This window comes from Cuculus canorus, chromosome 4 (genome assembly GCF_017976375.1).
Source record: "Cuculus canorus isolate bCucCan1 chromosome 4, bCucCan1.pri, whole genome shotgun sequence".
NCBI lineage: Eukaryota > Metazoa > Chordata > Aves > Cuculiformes > Cuculidae > Cuculus > Cuculus canorus.
The window spans coordinates 15,254,597-15,275,100 of record NC_071404.1 but is presented as its reverse complement, the minus strand read 5'-3'; the positions used below and the strand labels follow the sequence as shown (position 1 = coordinate 15,275,100).

The following is a 20,504-nucleotide window of genomic DNA, read 5'->3' as shown; positions in this document are numbered from 1 at the left end:
GCATTGCAAATGCCGAATCATCATCCATTATCACTTCCGTTGACTTACAGCCCAGTGTGCTATTAGTCTTCCTCCTGTAAGCACATCTTAAGGCCAGCACTTGCTCATACAGAAATCTCTTGGCATACTAAGGAATTGAACTAACAAATTATTGAAAAAATCTCAGAGGTATAATTTTTATTTGTGAATCTAATTTGGGATTTTCTTTAGGTTGTATGAGTTTAAAGATCTATATTCATATCTCAGAGCAGCTACCCTACCACAAACTAATGCTTAAATGTAAGAATATATGTAAATGTAAATTCTTAAACAGAATCTAGCAGAATGCTTAAAGACATTAGTCCATTTTTTCCCTACAGCCACTAGGTGTGAATCTCCCTCTCAGAGTAGGGTTACAAGTTCCTCCCCTTCCAGGAACACTTCAGCAGAGGGAATGCAGCTGAACTGCCTTGCTTAATTAGTCAGTTTATCTGAATTAAGGATGGAGTAACACTCCCAGGACAAATAGTATAAAAGAGGGCTGGCAGTACTGAAGAGGAAAAGCTGGAGACTTGTGAGGAGAATATGTAAAAGAATGAAGAATATAGTAAGTAAAAGTTTATATATAATAACATAGGTGCTTCTTCCCTTCCATATATTTATGTAGTTCCTTTCAAGCTGGGATGTTGAATTGGGGAGTACTGTTAGGATAAAAGTGCAGTGGGAGATGGGTGGTTGGTTTGTGTCCTTTTTAGTTGTGTATAAATACAGCAGAATTGTTGGACTCTATGATCTTGGAGGTCTTTTCCAACCTAGTGATTCTGTGATTCATAGGCTGTGACCTATTTGAAGCTTATATCACCAGACTCCTTACAATCGCTTAGATGTCTCCACACATTTTTTTATCTTGTGTTTCAGGTGAGGGTTTAATATATGGGGTGTGCACATGTTTTTAAAAACATATCAACTACAATTGTCTTAGCTCACATCAGATTCCAAGTCTTTCTTGCATTTGTATGTCCACCTTCATATCTGCTCAATCTTCTCATGAGATTGCTTCTACATCAAAATAAAGAAACATCTCTAAGTGATGGTAAACTCTTCTTAAGATTTTATTTGCAACAAACCTTAAAACTATGAAATGTTTATGTTCCCTGACCTACGTACAGCACTTGCACAGCTTCCCTTGGATAAATTTCTAGTTGCTACTGCTGCTCAATAACTTACACTGTGGTTGTTTGCATTAGCAATACAAACCCCAGAAGTTCCACCATTTGCAACAGATTAACTGGAATTTATCCTTCAGTAAAACTTAGCATTTACTATAAAATCCTATAGGGATATTTTTTTTACTCCACAAAATCTTAGTTCATCACATCATGCATTATGGAGCATGTTTATTAACACAATCTAGTTTAGTAAAGCCACCTCTCAGGTTAACATGTGCTTAGTAGGATCACAGATGGGTGTTGGAACATGAAGTTCTCACACAAGATTGAAATCTGTTTTAGGTACAGATAATCTTCATGATCAATGCAAATACTGACAGAAAAGAGCAGAAATACGTTAAATAAATGTTGCATTATGAAATAATAAATATAGTTTGTGCTTATTAAAAATTCAAGTAAGCATTTGTGCATGATTAACATACTCCTTAAGAAGGAAAACAAGTTAAAGGAGAGGTCAAAATGCAAATACTATATAATGAAAATAGGTTTGTCTTTTAATTCTAGAATTTCTCTTTCCATGGATGAATATCGAATGAATTGGTATATATATATAGGTTTGGGTTGTCTTTTTTTCTGAGTCTGTGCTAACATAAAGCATTATATAAATTAATCAACATTGTAAATGGCACTCCTTGTTCTGGTTCAGCATAAGGTTAGATAAATATAAGCAACGATCCTCTGTGGAAAATAAGGGATATATGGCTGGACTGCATATACATACTTGAGTGAGTAATGAAGTGCATGACTTTTTTTTCCCCATTATTTCAATTATTTTCTTCAATTATTTTGTCAAAGTTGTAGTTTCTGGATTAAGTTCTCGTGCAGTTCCACAGAGAAGTCATTCTGGTACAGGAGACATCATGACCATCAGCAAGCTGTCTCTTGAGGTCAGCGATTAATCACTGGGTTGAATATTTGTGTATCATTTTCAGCTATGGCCCGTGTCCTCCCGGGATGTATCTAAAATCAGTATGACTTGACCAATGGGGCATTAATAGCCTTTGATACTTTCCCTGCTAGCTCAATATTTTCAGTATTATCTCTTGTTAAAGTACGTGAGCCCATAGGAAAACTCTTTAGGAGTTATTTTAGTCTAATCTATGCTCAGCCTCTTTTTTCCTGTCTGCAGCTACTTCTACAATGACTTCAAGAGCTTAGCGCTGAGGCTCCTACAGTGGTTCAGTAAGCTGGTATAAACCCCGACACCAATGTGAAAGGTGAAGTCTTGGAGTCTGGTTCTGCACTGTGCCCACCGCATGCAGCTCTGTGGCCACTGGGCTGATGTTCCTAGTACTGCCTCTTGCCTCTGAGCCAGTTTGGAGCCTCTCCACTCTAATCTCCTGTCAATTTGGCTCCAGGCTGGAAAAATGATCGGTTAATGACTGCAGATTAACAGAATTATATGGCATATTAGGTTTAGTTCAACAGAGGATTTAGATGGAATTGGAACGTTCAAAACTGACTTTATAAAAGCCTAGCCAGCTCAGTTGTGTGAAGCTGATGTACCTAAGCACAGTAGGTAACTCTCTAGGTGTCTGCTGTGCTGTACTGTACTGTAGTAGTCACAGAGCTTGGTTTGGGCTAAGGTGAGAGAAATGGTCTCCACCAGGAATCTCCTCTGAACAGATATACTTACTGAACGCCCTAGAGCAGGAACTTGGACAAGACCTGACAAAAAGAGGCAGCTGTGGACATGTAGCTGAAGGACAGCTTAAATGTCTCCTTCCCTCCAGTGACTTTCAAAGGCTTGCTCACACCAAGTCACAGGCTGGTGACTGCTCTTGAATGGCTGAAGGGAGTAGGATTGTGTCATTCTGCAAAAGATCACACCAATGACAGTCTGTCTTGCGCCTGTTTGGTGAGAATGTACGACAGGCTGTGAACCTGGTTCTGTACTAGAGTGCCATACCCACTCATTCCACAGCCTCAAGCTTTCCCTTGGCTATGTTCTTTTCCCTAGTGAACATTATCTTCATTAAGTAGCACCCAGTGCACAGCAACCGGGACAGGTTGGAGCAGTGCCTTTCCAAGTGTCCCCATAGTCTGAGCCTGACCTATACAGAAACTAGAGGAATAGGATCAAATTTTCTTAAGCTGAGGAACAGACTAAATCCCAGTTTCCCAGTTCCTAGACTGTCATGGTTGATGGTAGTGGTATTGCTAGAATCATGTGTCCTGGGTTTTTAGGGGAAAACAAACAGGCAGTAGGTATTAATCTCTTCCCACAAGGAAAGCAGTAAGAATGACGTGATTGTAAGAGACACTTGGCAGCACACTCTGACTCACTGTCCACGGTACATGGATTTCTTTGAAGGATTTGCATAGTCCTAAGACACAAACTCCTCTGCCAGCTCTTCATAGCTCAGTGACAGTCTTGAAAACTAGTATAACTGTTCAGCACTTCTTGAAAAACCTCACCCTTAAGTGTGATGGTCAGGAGGTTCCAGCAGGATGATGTACAAATGTTATCACATGGCTAATTGGGACTTGTTTGTTCTTTTTTTGTTTGTTGTACTCATTTTGTTCATCCAAAGTACTGTGAACTCTCTACCAAGAAGCTGTCTTGAGGATAGTGAAGTAGAATGCCAATCCTGGGGCTTGTAGTCACTACCATGTAAATATTTAATACCCACAATAATGGCTCTTTGGCAGGGTGTGGGGGGGAAAGGGTGTATCACCCGTAACTCTTACTGGCACTGCTGTTACAGTCTTCTGGATCCAAGCCAAAATATCTGGCAGATATTAGAGAATGCACACTTGGAACCTTAAGTGAGGCACCAATGCAAATACATCAGTGTGTTCTCTCTGTGCCTATTCAAGAAGCACGTGGTCACTTTGGCTGGATAGAGCTGAGTCTGTGGAAGCTGCTAATCTCTGATACTTGTGAGCTCAGGGTTGAGTTACAGCAAAGGTCAGGCAGGGAAAGATACTGATTTGAAACGAATTCTGAAAGAACCAACTAGATTGTGGAGTCAACTTCAAATGTAATTAACTTATTAGCATTCATGTGACTGGAGCTGTGAAACGCAGGATTTCTTAGATGTGCTTATTTTTTACGTACTTATCTTGTATCTTCCTCAGAACTCTCCAAGGTATGATACAAAAAAAAAAAAAGCAAGTATGGAATACCAGCTCCGTGTTAGTTTTTTAATGTCCAATATAGAAAACTATTCTTTATTTCTTAGCCTAAAGACATTCTAAGATAGGTGCTATCATCTTTTTAAGGCTTTTGTTTTGGTGAAATAGATTGATTGACAGAAAAATTAATGAAACAAAGCAAATAAATGCATGCTGATCTTTGTTCTTTCATCTTTATTCTAGGACACTTAATCTGTTGGTTTAATATTAAGCAATTAGCTTAGTTGCTGTACACTTCACCTGCTAGCTGACTTAGTTCCTTATGTACCATTCAGCTCCTTCTCTCCTGAGAAACTTAAGGCTAAGTACTTATCAGCCCAGCGCAAAGAGCGAATGTGCAGGACTTGAAGAGTTCTCCTTGTAAATGGAGAGGTATGTTTTAGGATGCATTTCGTTGCTCTATTGAAGAGGGATAGAGTGAGACCTTAGCAGCTTCTAGCCAATTGAGATGGCAGGCACGCCTCCCCCCACCTCCATCAGCCTGCGCTGTCTGAGCCCAACTTGCAAACATAATGATTAGCTGTCTCTCCTAATGCTGTTCTGAGTCTTTTCTGCTGACTGAGAGGAAAGGAAGAGGCTCTTCACATTCTCATGGTGTCTCTCGAGTGCTAGCACAGCAGAAGATACCCACCAATTGTTCATCTGTTTACCGATTCAGAAAAAGCTTTTTTGAAGGGAAATCTTCTGATTGAGTCTGTACAGGTAATGCCACATCTTTTATCTTCTGAAGGCACCGTTCTGTAACCACAGCAATCCTGAGAGGCAACAAATTCTTTAATCGTTTCCTTAATTGATGTAAGTGTAGATTAATCATATGCTAACTTGGCAAGTGGCTTTATTGCAAACTGCTTCTATCTTCAAGCACAGTAAAACGCTCATTATAAGGAAAAAAATCATGGGGACTTTCAGCTCCTTGGCACAAATTCAGAGTTGTAAGCTTTGGGTCTGGCATAAACATTCTAGTAAGATCTAAAGAAAAAAGGGGGTAGGTAAGGTGTTTTCTTAGTGTGTAGTAATGTATGTGGAAAATTGCAACAGATACATGGGTGGTTCCTGTATCCTTGCTTGTTTGTATTTAAGATGACTGATCAAATACTTGTGTAAGTTAATAGGAATCTCTTGACTTGATCTCATGGGGTCTGGTTTAGGTCTAAATACACTTCTAAAACTCTGAAGAATATTTTCTTAACTGGAAGGCAGGAAAGTGGGTTTGGAAGATCTTTGCACAATATCCTTCTTAATAAAATAAGACTTTCTGTAGTCAAGGGGCCTAATTCTGTTTTACATGTTACTTATGGTGAGGCAATTTATGGAGGAGAGATTTGCAATGTTCTCCTTAAACATTGAAAAGTATCGTAGGTTTAAGTTGAGGTTCTGATTTCCTCTTATGCATTATCATTTTGAGTACCAACACAGAAGAAAGCAAATCACAGAGAGCACCCTTCGCTTAGGCACACAGTGTGAAAGCCAAGCCAAGATCAAGACTGCCTGAAGTCTGCCAAGCAGATCAGAAAAACAAACCCGCCTCTTCTTAATAACCTTTGGTGTTAATTGATTTGGAGTAAATTTTCACTTCAAGATTTCTAAGAGGAACAATACACCAAGGCTCAAAATACCTTCCTTCTGCAAGTGCTTTTTGGGGCATCTGTCCTCAGAGGCAGGAAGCAATAACTGACAAAACCAGAGGTGGAGCCTATAGGCTTCCTTACAGGCTTGCTTTGAACTTTCATGTCGTGTGCTTTTTCAGAAATGGTCTCATTGGTTGTCTTCAGTGTTTTGCTGCCACACAATAGCTCGATCCCCAGAATACTTCATTTGAAGGAGTTAAAAAATCCACTTGCACCAAGTCAGAGTTCAAAGTTCTAAGGCTGTAAAGTTGGAAGTTAGGCTTGCTGAGAACAGTAGTTGGGCAGTAAGCACATATCTAACCTGATCATCTTCTATGACAAGATAACCTGCTTTATGGATGAGGGAAAGGCTGTGCATGTAGTGTACTTGGACTTCAGTAAAGCCTTCAATTCCATTCCTCAAGTATCCTGCTTGAGAAACTGGCTGCCACTGCCCTGGACAGACACACCCTCTGCTGTATAAAAAACAGGCTGGATGGCCAGGCCCAAAGAGTCGTGGTAAATGGAGCTAAACCCAGTTGGAGGCCTGTTGTCAATGGTGTTCCCCAGGGCTCAGTGTTGGGTCCAGTTCTGTTCAATAGCTTTACCATTGATCTGGATGAGGGGATCAAATGCACCCCTAGTAAGTTTGCAGATGACACTATGCTGGGAGGAAGTGTCAATCTGCTTGAGGGCAGGAAGGCTCTGCAGAGGGATCTGAACAGGCTGGATCAATGGGATGAGGTTTAACAAGGCCAAGTGCAGAGTCTTGCATTTGGGACACAACAACCCCATGCAGTGCTACAAACTTGGGGAAGAGTGGCTGGCAAGTTGCCTGGCAGAGAAAGACCTCGGGGTGTTGGTTGACAGTGACTGAACATGAGCCAGCAGTGTGCTCAGGTGGCCAAGAAGGCCAATAGCATCTTGACTTGAATAAGAAATGGTGTGACCAGCAGGGCTGGGGAAATGATTGTGTCACTGTACTCAGCACTGGTGAGGCCCCACCTTTAATACTGTGCTCAGTTTTGGGCCCCTCACTACAAGACAGACAATGAAGTCCTGGTGCATGTCCAGAGAAGAGCAACAAAGCTGGTGAAGGTGCTGGAGGACAAGTCTTATGAGGAGCAGCTGAGGGAACTGGGGTTGTTTAGCTGAGAGAAGAGGAGGCTGAGGGGAGACCTTGTCACTATTTACAGCTACCTGAAAGGAGGTTGTAGAGGTGGGTGTTGGTATCTTCTCCCAAGTGATAGGTGATAGGATGAGAGGGAATGGCCTCAGCTGTGTCAGGGGAGGTTCAGATTGGACATCAGGAAAAATGTCTTTACTGAAAGGGTTATCAAGCACTGGAACAGGCTGCCCAGGGAGGTGGTTGAGTCACCATCCTTGGAGGCATTTAAAAAGTGGGTGGATGAAGTCTTTAGCGATATGATTAAGTAGTGGACAGGTACAGTTGGACTTGATGATCTCAAAGGTCTTTTCCAACCTAGGGATTCTATGATCTCTCATATTGGTAGACTATCCTAGTGAATGTATTTAACCGTAATATAAGAAGATGAGTCAAAATGTGTGAAATCCAAATGCTTCCAGTAGTCTTGGATATCTGTAGTGGTTGGCCTGAATCACTCAGTACCACTGGCAGGGAACAGGAGAGCCAACTAATGCTAGCTTCTGCATGCAGCCCTGCTTGCTCCTGAAGCAACAAGACCTGACACCCCCTCAGTCTTCCAATTTGGACAGTTTTCGCTCTTTCCCTATAAGCTGCTGTCTACTCTTGCCATCCTCATATACCCCATTTCCTTCCTCTTCCTGAGGAAGGGCTTTGGCCTGAGGGTGAGATTTTTTTCTCTGTGCTGTTCAGCCATAACGGTGAGTGGGCAAAGGCAGAAGAGTGCAGAGAAAACCAAAGAACAGGAAAATATGCTTCTCAGTTCTAGTAATCTGAGTGTTTTGAGGGGCTGGTTTTTTTTCCAAAATAGAATCTCCCAAACAGCACTGTACTGAATCAGTGTAGTCTCCCTCATCCAATGCCAGATGCAAACCACCTGGTTATCTCTCTGTACCAAAGGGGTTTGTTTCCCAGTGAGCCTCATGTTATAATAACAATACATAGAATTACAGGTTCTAAGAATGTGCAACAGATCACTGAAGATTAATCTTCAGTCTTTCATAGCAAAACCAGTGGCAGGTAAGAAATAGAAATTAAATAGAAATCCTTATTTCTGGTGCTAGGCTACAATCCAAACTGCTAGAAAAGTAGTCTGTCTGTACTTCTGTCTTTCAAATTGGAGAGAACTGGTTCATGTATGAGAGAAGAAATTGGACAAGTAATGAAGCAAGGGGTTTTCTTTCTCTTCATCACTGCACTGAAACAGAAGTAGTCTACCAACGGATGCAGTGCTCTCATGGCTTTGTTTTAGCAGAGAGAAGTTGTTCCTCATTCCTAACCCTGGTGGAGGGGGCAATGAAGCTTTTAACTCATCCTGGACTTTTACTAGGAAGAAATTTTATAAACAAACACAACAGACAATGGGTAGAAGGAAAAACAGAGCTCTTTTTAACTAGGGAGTTGTCAAATCAACATGCTCTAATTGCAGAAGTATTTAGTGTTGCGCCACAGAGTTTGGAGACTAAACGTTTTACTGCTCCATTACCTTATTACTGCTTCTTGGTTTACAAATTGAGAATGCTTTTTGTGGTTATATAACTATACATTTTTAATTAGTTTAAAAATAATATTGCAAGACATCTGTATTTCCAGCTGAAAAGGAACTTCAGGTTCTATAATAGGAAGCTATCATAGAACAATTTTTTTGGATTGCAAGCTGTTTTTCAAAAGGACTGAAAAATAAGTTATTGAAGCTCTTGATCAAGTGAAGCAGGTAGAATGAGATTATAATACAAAGCGTATATTGCCAGAACACTGAAGACTGCTATCAACTCTTACACTCAAAAGTGTTTGGAGTCATCCTACACTTCTACAGAAACTGAATGGTTCCATTTCACATGAAAATGCCTAACAGTAGCCTTGAAGAGGAGAAACTATAGTTTAGAAAGTCTTTTGCCTGCTGAGCTGTCAGTGTTTCAAGGCAATCCCTGCAAACAGGAAAGAACATGTTGTAGAGAAGACAGCTTAAAAGAATGTCACAGCCAGATTCCTCCCTCCTTGGGCTTTAGAAAAAAAGTTAAGCAGCACATAACCAAGAATTGTGAGGTCTTGTTCTCAATCTCTGCAGTTAATTGAAGCTGTCCCATTATCCCTTTCACTCCTCATATCTTCAAGCCTTCCTCACTTTGATCTCCAAGCACTTCCTTGGTGATCTGCATAGAACAACAGTTCACATCAGTAGTCAAGATCACTTGAGAGGTAATGATGAATTACGATAGATTTGGATGGTCCGTGTCCACGAGCAGTCAGTCTTCTCCTCCGTGTTGACTTTCACATACAGCGCACCACAGGAGTGAATTGTAGAATGACATTGTCTATAATCTGCTATCTCAAAAATCTGCGGTCAGTCAGAGTTGCATAACACAAGTCTTGATTTGGCTGGAGAGGGCTGTGGCTTCTGTGGAACTATATATTCAGGCATGAGTCACAGCAAAGATGTGTGCATGTAAATGTACAGCAATCTAACCTCAAATCTGAGAGGTTATCTTGTCCTTGGTATATCCTACCCCACAAAGAATACTAGGCTTTAATCAATCAATGTAGGTCAGGACAGAGGTCACTTAATGAGGTCTGAATGCCTTAGGGTCTGGTGTAGTAAACAGTCTTTGACTTTAGTATCTGCTGTGGTGGATTTTGGGGTGAAGTGTGAGCATGAGGTGGTGTCCTCAAATAGATGAGGAATAACACATTCATTCTGACTGTAATTAGATCTAAATTACTTATACACACAGAAAGGAGTTGAAGAGTTAAAGCTAGGGTTTCCAGTAAAATTGCAGCTGGGATAAGTGCAGAGAGCAGGATGCTGCGGTAGTCTTTTGCACCTAGAGGGAAACAAACATTAACCAAAATGATTAAGTGACAAACCAAGCCAAGACAATGCAGGCATCATGGGGCAGAACTGAGCCTCACCTAACATTGTATTCTGGTCTTTTGAAAATATGGGGAAAAGCAGAAGAGTGATAGCAGTTTAAGGAGCTTCAGGAATTAATTTCTTGTCCTGACCAAATTTTGTGAGGAGTGGAACAGTAAACAATGGTAACAACAGCCACAGAAGATTAAATGAAGGAGATCACCACAATATTCCAAATTTCCGTTTTGCAAGAAGTGTGAAGTCTCTTGGATCGCAGAATATAGCATTTACACTACCTTGCTGCCTTGAGGATTTTTGGGAGTGTATCAAAGTACAGCTGATGCCAGCACTGAACTATTTCATTCAGTTACATGTATGCAGGGTATTCCATGAAAATAGCATATATATATAATAGCATGTTATGATGGCAAATACTGTAGTGAGAAAGGTTACGTCTGTACAGTATGTCATTGTTTTGCTCCGTTTGAGATAGTAAGAATTCATACAGGAGTAACAGCGGCTACGTTAAAGTTTTATCTGTCTTATTCTGCCACACTAGATAGCTGTTTCTTACCAGCCAGCTAGAAGCTGCATGTCTCTTTTGCAACAGTAATTACACAAGTTATTTTTTTACTCTTCCTGCCTCCATGGGTTATGCTTTTGCAGCCTAATGAAACAATCAATCAGGCAAGTTTCCAGCTGTCATTAACTGTTACTGAGAATTAGTCTGTTCCCTGTTAGGGAAGGAGGGGAAATAGCAAACAGTCTGTACTAACTAGGGGAAGATCATGATTTTCAGTTTAGACAAATTCATGGCGTTTCCCTCTTTGGGAAGATGTTAAGAGATATGGGTTTTTTAACATCTGTTAAGATCTTGAGTACAAAGTTGGAATAACTGAGTGCAGTGTCATTAGTCTGCAAGCAAGCATGATAATGTCAGCTTGTTCTGGTGCAGCTGATTAAAAAGTACCTGGTTTTATTAATGCCATATCATTTGATAAATAGTTATTAAATTGCGGGGTGGATATTTGCTCTCTGTGTCTCTTCAAAACACAAGTTATGCTTTTCACAGTGATGACTCTGAGGCTTAAATGCCAGGCAGAAGATTCTTTCAGGGACATCTGTAATGTTCCTTTCATATCACTAATTTATACGTGATGTATTTATGGAAGGTTAATGAGCAGTTTTAGACTTAACAATCTATTGAGCAGACCTCTTAAAGCTGTATATCAGACTTGTGAGTTTCATGTTCAGAATTTAATTCTCAGGGAGGTGGAGAGCAGAAGAGAAAATGTGCACAGAAAGTACTTTTCTGTATGTATTGCTAGAAGCTCTCAGAATTTGCTATAAGACATGTCTGTTTCAGCTGCTACAATTACATGCCTGGCTCAGCTCTTATTTGTAAACCAGAACTGGTCTCACTGAGAATCTGCTCCATCTTATAAAAGAAAGGAAAAAGGTTAGTTAGTTTGCCAGTAAGACTATTCTCCCTGTAATCCTCCATAGTGAGACTCAAGAGTAATGTGATTGCAGAGGTTTCTGGGGCTCAGGTTCAAACCCTACACATCTGATGTCAACAAACCTTTGTTGCACAATGTCAGTGAATAAAGAACACTCTAAAGCCTCGTGTACATGCAGTTGTCTCAGAGGGGCTTGGCTGGGGAGGAAAAGGGAGCAGGCATGACAGACACATGATATTTAACACTGATGGGTTGTATTCCTCAGCCGCAAGAAACAGGCAAGTACAAGAATCTATTCACATAATTACAGTATTTCCTGTTCCACGCCTTTAGATATAGGTGGCAGGATCTCAGCCCCCTCTCCTCAGAGTAAAGACCTGCTGTATCACAACTGAAGTAGAAACAGCATAAGAAATTATCAAATAAGACGAGTGAAGGGTAGAGAACTTTAATCCATTCTGAAATGGAAGTAAGCAACTGAAGAACAGGAAATTTTGTTGCAGGGAGCTTGAGAGGTTGGAGGAAAAAAAATTAAATATTGCCCCAAAGGCAGACTAATAATTTAGAGCAGTCTGATAGTAGACTAACCTTCCTCAGGATGCCATTGATTTCTCTGCTCTTCACTTCCCACTCTCAGCCTCTTGCTGTAACAGAGTATCTAGATTGTAGGACTGTACTAGCACAGGCTGCTGCTTCTAGGCTGGAGTGCTCCATTCTGTTAACTCCCTTTATTCATTCCCCAGGAAGAAATGATGGCTATGGTGCCCTGCTTCTCTGCCCAAGAGGATCTGGCTCCAGCTTGGTTTTGCATCTGATCTGAGGGATCTTTTGCATCACTTCCCAACAGTACTGTTGCACTTTAGGAAAAGTAAAAAATCTTACCAAAACCAGATATTTTCTACCAACAGCAAATCCTTTTTAAAATAAATACACCAAATCACTATGCGTACAGGAGAAACCTAAAGCTGTGTGTTACAGCTTTAGATGAGAGGAGATTCCTTGGGCACATTGAGCAGATTATGGTGCAATCACAGTAGTATTTTTTTTGAGTTGCGGTAAACCAAAATGTGTTCTGGCTTATGAGGAAGAGAAGTCTTGGATCGTGTGAACTGGATGTCTTGTAAAGTTTAGGAAAATGAGAACTGTTTTAGTGACTAATTTACAGCCTGTGAGGCATACTTGCTTAATGTGGTACAACAGGATTCTGGCCAGGGAGCCAAAGAGTTGATGCACAAATGTGCACATAACCCAGCACAACCTTACTTAGAAAGGGTACGGAGAATAAGTCTCAGAACAAGAACAGGGGAGCTTGCAGAGAAGTCACCAGAAGAGAAGCTAAAAATGACAACCTAGTATTAATTCTGTGGGACCCATTTCCGTAGGATGCTGGAATGAAATATTAAGTAAATTGGAGAAGTGAAACAGGAGCATGGAAAGTGGATGGAAACTCATACAGTAAGTTGGGAAGTTCCTAAGAAACCAATAACCAGAAGCTGGACAAAGTGAATTGGGGAACGCTTTTCCTGTGCTTGCTTCATTTCTTGTTGCATCCTTTAATATCTGTTACTAGGAGTTATAAGACATGACTATGGGGCTGGATCAAATAGAGCGCTAGCTAGTTTTACTGAAGTGAAACCATTTGTAGCTACCCATAACTTGCAAAGGCTTTGCAAGGAAAGGACAACTTGAGGCAAAGGGCATATCTCCCTCCTAAACTAAGTCCTCAGCATACTTAATCTCACACAGTAGCTTTCATCATTTCCGTCCTTCTCTGCAATATTTTTAGCTCCCCAGTATTTCTGTGAGAGGATAGATCTAGAACAGAATGTAATGTTGGCTGCAGTCAGGATCAGTAGCAACATAAGAACTCTTATTAAGATTTATTCTAATGCATTGCTTGTGCTGTCTGCCTCAGAACTGAACTAACGGCTTCCTAGAACTATCCACAATGGTTTCAAGAGCTTCCCAAATTAGATAGCTGTGAGTTCATTACTGGATATGTATTAAGTGTGGTTTCCTAGGTTCATTAATATGCATGTATGAACAATGAATTTTAACTGCCATCTAAAGTTCCACAACTCTCTGCGGTCAGACTCTCCCCGGTACAGTGTTATGCAAACATTCTCCTTGCATCTGCCCTCCTTTTCAAAATAACTCAAGTATAGGTTGAGGAATACAATCCCCAGATAATGATAGTATTGTTCATTACTCTAATGTTCAATGGAATTAATTTTATGCAGAACTAGCTAAATTTAGCAGCATGACCAATATCTACTCTAGCATGGCATTGTAGTGCATATATAACTTGCTCGTGTGCTTAGATAGCATGTTTTTGCACCCCATATCGGTCTGGAATAGTGAATTACCTTTTGCAGACAAAGTATTTAAAATCTTGGTTTTTTTCATTACAACCATAAATGAGAGGTAAGGGGATCTATACCCTATACTCTCTTACGCAATTACCAATTATTTCAATATTTACCTGGGGAATAAGCTCATGTCTTTGTAAATTCTTCCAATGGCTTAGTGTGTACTACCTATAAAATCCTGTCTTGGTTCTTAGGTTAATGTTTTATTAATTAACAACATAAGTCTTAACATGAAAGTAATGCCCCTTGAACCAATAGCAGTGGAATGCATTTTGAAGTAAATGGCATGAGTCATGCATTTGGATACAATTCAGTCACTATCGCATATAACTGGCAATAAAATCTGAGTCTCACAAAGTCTTAGGTTCTTCCAATAATCTAGTGATAATCTTACTGTTAATGACTTGCCTTATATCGTACCAGTGTTCTTCCTTCCATATACTAGCTTACACCATGAAATTACAATAGCTTGCTCAACTTGCAAACTTTCATCAGTAAGAGTGGGCAGAGGTTAACTCCAACTAAACTGAAAACCCAGTACTTAAGACTCAGCAGACAAAGATTTTTACAATGAGAAATGTCTGAGCACAAGTGAAGCAGAAAAGGTGGAAAGAAATGTTATATGGTAGCTGCCAGTAGCAATTGGAACAGACGATATTGAGCAATCATAAGGTGGTATGCATATTTGTAACATGGTGCTTTTATGTTACCTGAGAAGCTGTGCATGCATCTGTTGGGAAGCTTGTGCAGCTGCAGGGTAGGCTACCCTCTCACTGGAGGAGCTCTCTGTCTTGCTAAGAGCCATTCACCAAATGTACAATACATTTTTGCGGGTTTTAGGGAACTTCTCTGAAGGCTCAGGGTGCGTTCTTCAAAATCACTAATCAGTGCCTGCAACAGTGCAGTAGGAAACGCTTCAACAGTTACAGGATAGGCCACTTTTGACTTTGTTATTAAGGGCAGGAGGTGTGTTCTGTCTATTATATTACAATCAACACCACCAGGAGAGCACAAAAAATATTTATGATGCTATTACTTAATATGACGTAAAGGATTTGAACTGGTGGGCAGTTTTTCCTAAAAATATACTCTCGACTGCAATGTCAGGCCTGGTGGTCAGGGTAAAGATTTGGACCAGGTTAACCTAGACTGAGGACAACGGCTGAGAACATGCCCTTACTGTGCCCTCTGGAGTGAGGTTGCAGGGGAGGCCCTGCTGTTCAAAGAGGCTCTCCTCACTGCTGGTTCCCTACATCCACCCTCTAATCTGACCCTGATCTGAGGACGGGTTGCGTGCTCAGGGTGCTGACACCAAGAACTGCTGAAAATGGCAATAACTAACAGACTTTGACCCAATATATTTGAAATGCAAAGCAGGCACCTCAGCCATCACCCTTTCCAGTATTTCATAACCCCTGGAAATGTAAGGGAATTCTGCTTCTTTATGTAGATTTAACTGAAATCTACTGAGTGAGACAAAATGGGTTTTGTAATGTTCTTAAAGCTACAACAAAAGACACTTAAATGCCCCTGGAAAGCTAAATATTGGGGCGGGGGGGTGGGGGGGGTGGAAAGACAGACGATTTCGCAGCATATTTTTCTTCCATTCTCCAGTTAATTGAAGTGGGAGAAAAAAAAACCTATGCCAAATTTTACCAGATTTACATATGAAGCTTTACTTGCACAAGTGAAGGTAGTGACACTTCAAATCCATTTCTTATTGCACTATCTTTCAAACATTTTAGAGAGAATATTTTTGTAATTCTGTGTCTGTGGAGAGAATTTGTTACCCAAATACCTCCGTTATTTTGAGTCCCTAGATGAAGCAAAAGGACGTATCAGACCTTAAACTACAGCTACACAAGCTAAAAGGGCCTGGCAGCTTGAAGCAAATCTTGGATTCTGGCTGTTTAAAATAACTGGGCAGGTTGGACGGGCAAAGTTTGGCAAGGCTTATTTTCCTAGCTTGATTTCCAGGACCAACTTTCACAAGAAAGCAACATTGGTATATATTTCTACTCTGGGCTTGCTCTGCCTCCTTTTTAGGCACATTCAGCACTGCGAGGAATGTGTGGACTCCAGGCTCAAGCAGTGCCTGCTGCTCCCAGGGGGCTGGAAGGCAAACTCTGCAACTCTAGTTTTGACCATACTAGAGTGGCTGAGAGTGTAATGCATACAAAGGCATTTTCCTTCATTTCCTCCACTACAGAGGTCAAGTGTTGACTAAGGCTAGGAGTCATCATATTGATGAGGATGATCCCTGTGTGAGTTGGAACATGGAGCTTCACCTGGGAGGGCCTGATCTGCTAGCAGTTTAAGTGATCTTCCAGAATGATGACGCCTCTGAAGATTTCAAGAGGATTAGTAAAGTGCAACAGGCATGCTGATAGGAAAAAAATTTCTTGATAAATTAGCTGCCTGGTTTTGCTGCTTGTAATGAGACTTTAGGAGGAGATGTGTAAAGAATAAATCTACCAGGGAAAACCTGGAAGCAGGTTTTGCTACTACATAAAGTTTCCTTGCTTACAGCATTAATAAAGACAATGGTAGCTGATTTAAACATCAGTCTTGAATTTCGAAGTGTTTAAAATTTGAGAATTCTAACTTGGGAATTCTCCAGTGTTCAACCAAAACCCACTTAGATGTTGGGTACTCTGCCTTCTTCAGGACTGCATCCAAAACATTCTACAAGGGCTTCATTTGAGGGCATAAGCCTTCTTTTAAAAAAAAGTTATTTTTGCGAGGGTTTCCTTTCCACTGGAATGAACCTGTAGCCAGGAGCAGCTCTGGTCTTAACTGAGGGCATGACCTTACAATATAAAAGCTTTTACTTGTCACTGTTTAATTCAGCATTTACTAAACGGTAGGTGGATGCTAGGCTGACTTCACTGGAAATAACTTTGCAAAGACTTAATTAGCTTTAACCTACATGTAAGGTAATGTTGGAAATAACCGTAACATGCTGATAACATTAAACCCATGGCTCATAAGATTTTTCCTGAATGATGACATACCATGCTTGCATGTGTAGATGAGAGAAAATGGTTAAAACAACACTAATGGCCAACACAGCGAAGGGTAATTATTAACCTCTTTTTCTTCCAGAGAACTGGGAAACAATCAGCTGTAGCTGATCCCAGATTATGTAATAATCAGTAAAAACTATTTTCAAATATTCAATGTTCTTGTTTCCCTCCCCAATCTACTACAACTGCTTGTACTGATGTCTATGTATTGGGAACTTTGCTAATTTTAAGCTGAAAAAAATACCAAATAAAAATGGTCAGTGTCCTGGCTTTTTTGTCCTCAAAACTACAGTTTTAGCAGTGCAGGAACACATTTTTTTTTCAAGGACATGCAGCTATGAAAGCCACTGAATTCCAGTTTTGGAGATCTCGTTAAGTAAAAAGCTAGATGTTCTCATTTTCACTAGCAAAATGTTTATATACCTGCTTAATTTTCCTATGGAATTAGGTTTAAAACTAAATTTTATGCTGCTGCTTTGCCATATCAGGGCTCTTTTATAGAACTAAAAAGCTTGTCAGGCTTACCATGCTGAGACTGAACTTCCAAAGGGGTCTACTGGCATAGAAACCAGCTATATCTTTGTGTGAATGAACATTGACACACCTAGTTAAAGACACTGCAGGCTTTGTGGTTATCACATGTACTCCAGTACTTGTTTCGAACTTCCAAACAATGAAAAAATTTATCTCTAACCTGATATTAACATTTTGAAGGTTTCTTTCTGAATAATCAGTTGATGCACTTTCAACTTAGGCCTGCTTGTAAAGATTTTTGCTGTTGTTTCAATTAAAAGCATCTTTCCTTTCTTGTGTGATACTTACCAAAGCAATTCTTGCTTGTCGTTTTACTTGGTCATTACTGCTTAAGTTCTCCTTGAGATTGTTTCTTTGTGTTCTTGCTCAAGTTGATACAGGCCATATTTAGAAACCCAAGTCTAAAATCTGAGAAAACTTGGATCAAAGAAGTATCTTTGTTTACCCTGAAAGGATTAGTTCTAGCACAGAGTAGGCTGCTCTTCAACAATTATTGAATTCATGCTTTTTGAACAGGCATGTCTTACCAAAGCTGGCTTTATAATGTAGCAGTGCCAAATATATAACCTTATCTTGCTTATTTTCCTGTCCTTATGCTAATCATGGGACGTGCTGAGCAACACTACCTTTCCACAAATAACAGACGCTACTAAGAAGTTGTGCATCTTGCTTTTTAATGTCTCAAACTTAATCCCTTTGAATTAATTTAGAAGCTAAAATTTCAGTTAAAATGTAGATTATATAAAATGCAAGTTAAATGTATATAGGTCTAGAAAGTATCATCTGTCACTTGTACCTGAGATACAAGATTTGTTTGAAACTCACCTGTCTGCTTCTTCACTCATTCCAGAAAATGAGGAAGAATCTTCTATTTCATTATAACCACCATGTTACAGTTAATGTACAAGACTTTATTTTTCTCCTGTTAATTGTAAGTGCCAAGTCTGAAGACAAGTTTAGATAAAATATGCTAGAGGATCTTATGAAGAGCTTCTTTCCTGTCTCTTAAAGTGGTGTTTTCATTGATTAGCAACTTTTCACTGGAGAATGATGCTTATGTTTAGCTGAAGTGAATTTGATTATAATATCTTTTGAGAAGTTCACTAAGATTTATATAACAGGGTCAAAAGTGATCCGTAGGAGCTGCCAGAACAATCATAACTCAAAATACAAAGAACCACATGCACCTTCCCTAAAAGAACAAAGTTACTTCAAATCCCAGCCAGAATTTATGGTTTCAGCCATCTTGCATCTGCACAGCTACTTCTCTACCTAAAGCATCTTGGATAGGTTAGCATTTCTAAGTCTACCCAACTAAATTACTATGCAGGTACTCGAGAAAATGCTGATGAGCCTAATCGAACATACATTGGATTTTCAAAGAAAGCAATATGTGTATTAGCAGGGAAAATCCAAAACAGAGAGACCCTTTTCAGACTGAAGAGTGTTATGTCTGCTTAGCTTTGGGATGCGAGGAACTGATAGCAAAATTTGGACTTCAGTAAAGCCTTTGACACAGTTTCTCACAGCATTCTGCTTCAGAAACTGTCAGCCTCTGGCCTGGACAGGCGCACACTCTCCTGGGTTGAAAACTGGTTGGATGGCCGGGCCCAGAGAGTGGTGGTCAATGGAGTTAACTCCAGCTGGAGGCCAGTCACAAGTGGAGTTCCTCAGGGCTCAGTACTGGGTCCAGCTCTGTTCAATGTCTTTATCAATGACCTGGATGAAGGCATTGAGTGCACCCTCAGCAAGTTTGCAGATGACACTAAGCTGGGAGGAAGTGTCGACCTGCTGGAGGGTAGGGAGGCTCTGCAAAGGGATCTGAACAGGCTGGACTGCTGGGCCGAGACCAATGGGATGAGGTTTAACAAGACCAAATGCCGGGTCCTGCACTTGGGGCACAACAACCCTATGCAGCGCTACAGACTGGGGGAAGAATGGCTGGAGAGCTGCACAGAAGAGAAGGACCTGGGGGTGCTGGTTGACAGCCGACTGAACATGAGCCAGCAGTGTGCCCAGGTGGCCAAGAAGGCCAATGGCATCTTGGCTTGTATCAGAAATGGGGTCACCAGCAGGTCCAGGGAGGTTATTCTCCCTCTGTACTCGGCACTGGTGAGACCGCACCTCGAATACTGTGTTCAGTTCTGGGCCCCTCACCACAAGAAGGATGTTGAGGCTCTGGAGCGTGTCCAGAGAAGAGCAACAAAGCTGGTGAGGGGGCTGGAGAACAAGTCTTATGAGGAGCGGCTGAGAGAGCTGGGGTTGTTTAGCCTTGAGAAGAGGAGGCTGAGGGGAGACCTTATTACTCTCTACAACTACCTGAAAGGAGGTTGTGGAGAGGAGGGAGCTGGCCTCTTCTCCCAAGTGACAGGGGACAGGACTAGAGGGAATGGCCTGAAGCTCCGTCAGGGGAGGTTCAGGTTGGATATCAGAAAAAAATTCTTCACAGTAAGAGTCATTGGGTACTGGAACAGGCTGCCCAGGGAGGTGGTCGAGTCGCCTTCCCTGGAGGTGTTTAAGGAACGGGTGGATGAAGTACTTAGGGACATGGTTTAGGGAGTGTTAGGAACGGTTGGACTCGATGATCCAATGGGTCCTTTCCAACCTTGTGTGATTCTGTGATTCTGTGATTCTGTGAAAATCAAAGTTGGAACTCCTACACCCTTGTCCCGACTTGCGTGTTGTTGGTAGTTAAACTAACACAGATATGGAGTTCCTCTCTATGGCACAAAGCCAGAGAGCAGGCAAGGTCAATCTTTTTACAAACTACTGTGGTTTCTGCTACTTTACAGAATATCTTGTCCTAGCCTTTCAAAGGGATGACTCCTGATAAGTTACATACAGTCTCACATGCACAAGTACTGGCCCAACACATCACTGTTAAAAAACATTCACAGGATGTAGTATTCTGTGGGTGTCCCTCCACCTGGTCACTTGTAATTGGGTAAGAGTATATGAATGCAAGTCTTAGCCTCAGGCACTTGCATTGCAAATGTCTTTTGGTTTGAGTGTGGGAAGTAAAGTTTTTTCACGTTCTGTGGTGACTGAAACAAAGACCTCTTGTATTGTATGGCAGTCATACAAAGCAGTTTATTTTCTGTTGGGTAGGAAAGATTTATTGCATGAATTCCAGCTTAAGTGTCATA

General features: G+C 40.8%; 1 protein-coding gene across 2 annotated transcripts in view; it reads left to right on the top strand.

Annotated features, from left to right (window-relative positions):
* Window positions 1-524: 524 nt before the first annotated feature.
* Window positions 525-20,504, top strand: part of SLC2A9 (solute carrier family 2 member 9) — a 130,715-nt gene continuing 110,735 nt past the window's right edge. The window contains exon 1 of one of the 2 annotated variants that reach the window (XM_009559516.2): window positions 525-586. The gene's annotated coding sequence lies outside the window, so the exon portion shown is untranslated. Of the gene's footprint in view, window positions 587-4,937; window positions 5,049-20,504 lie in introns of those variants that run through there. The other variant, XM_054066104.1, reaches the window with a different exon arrangement.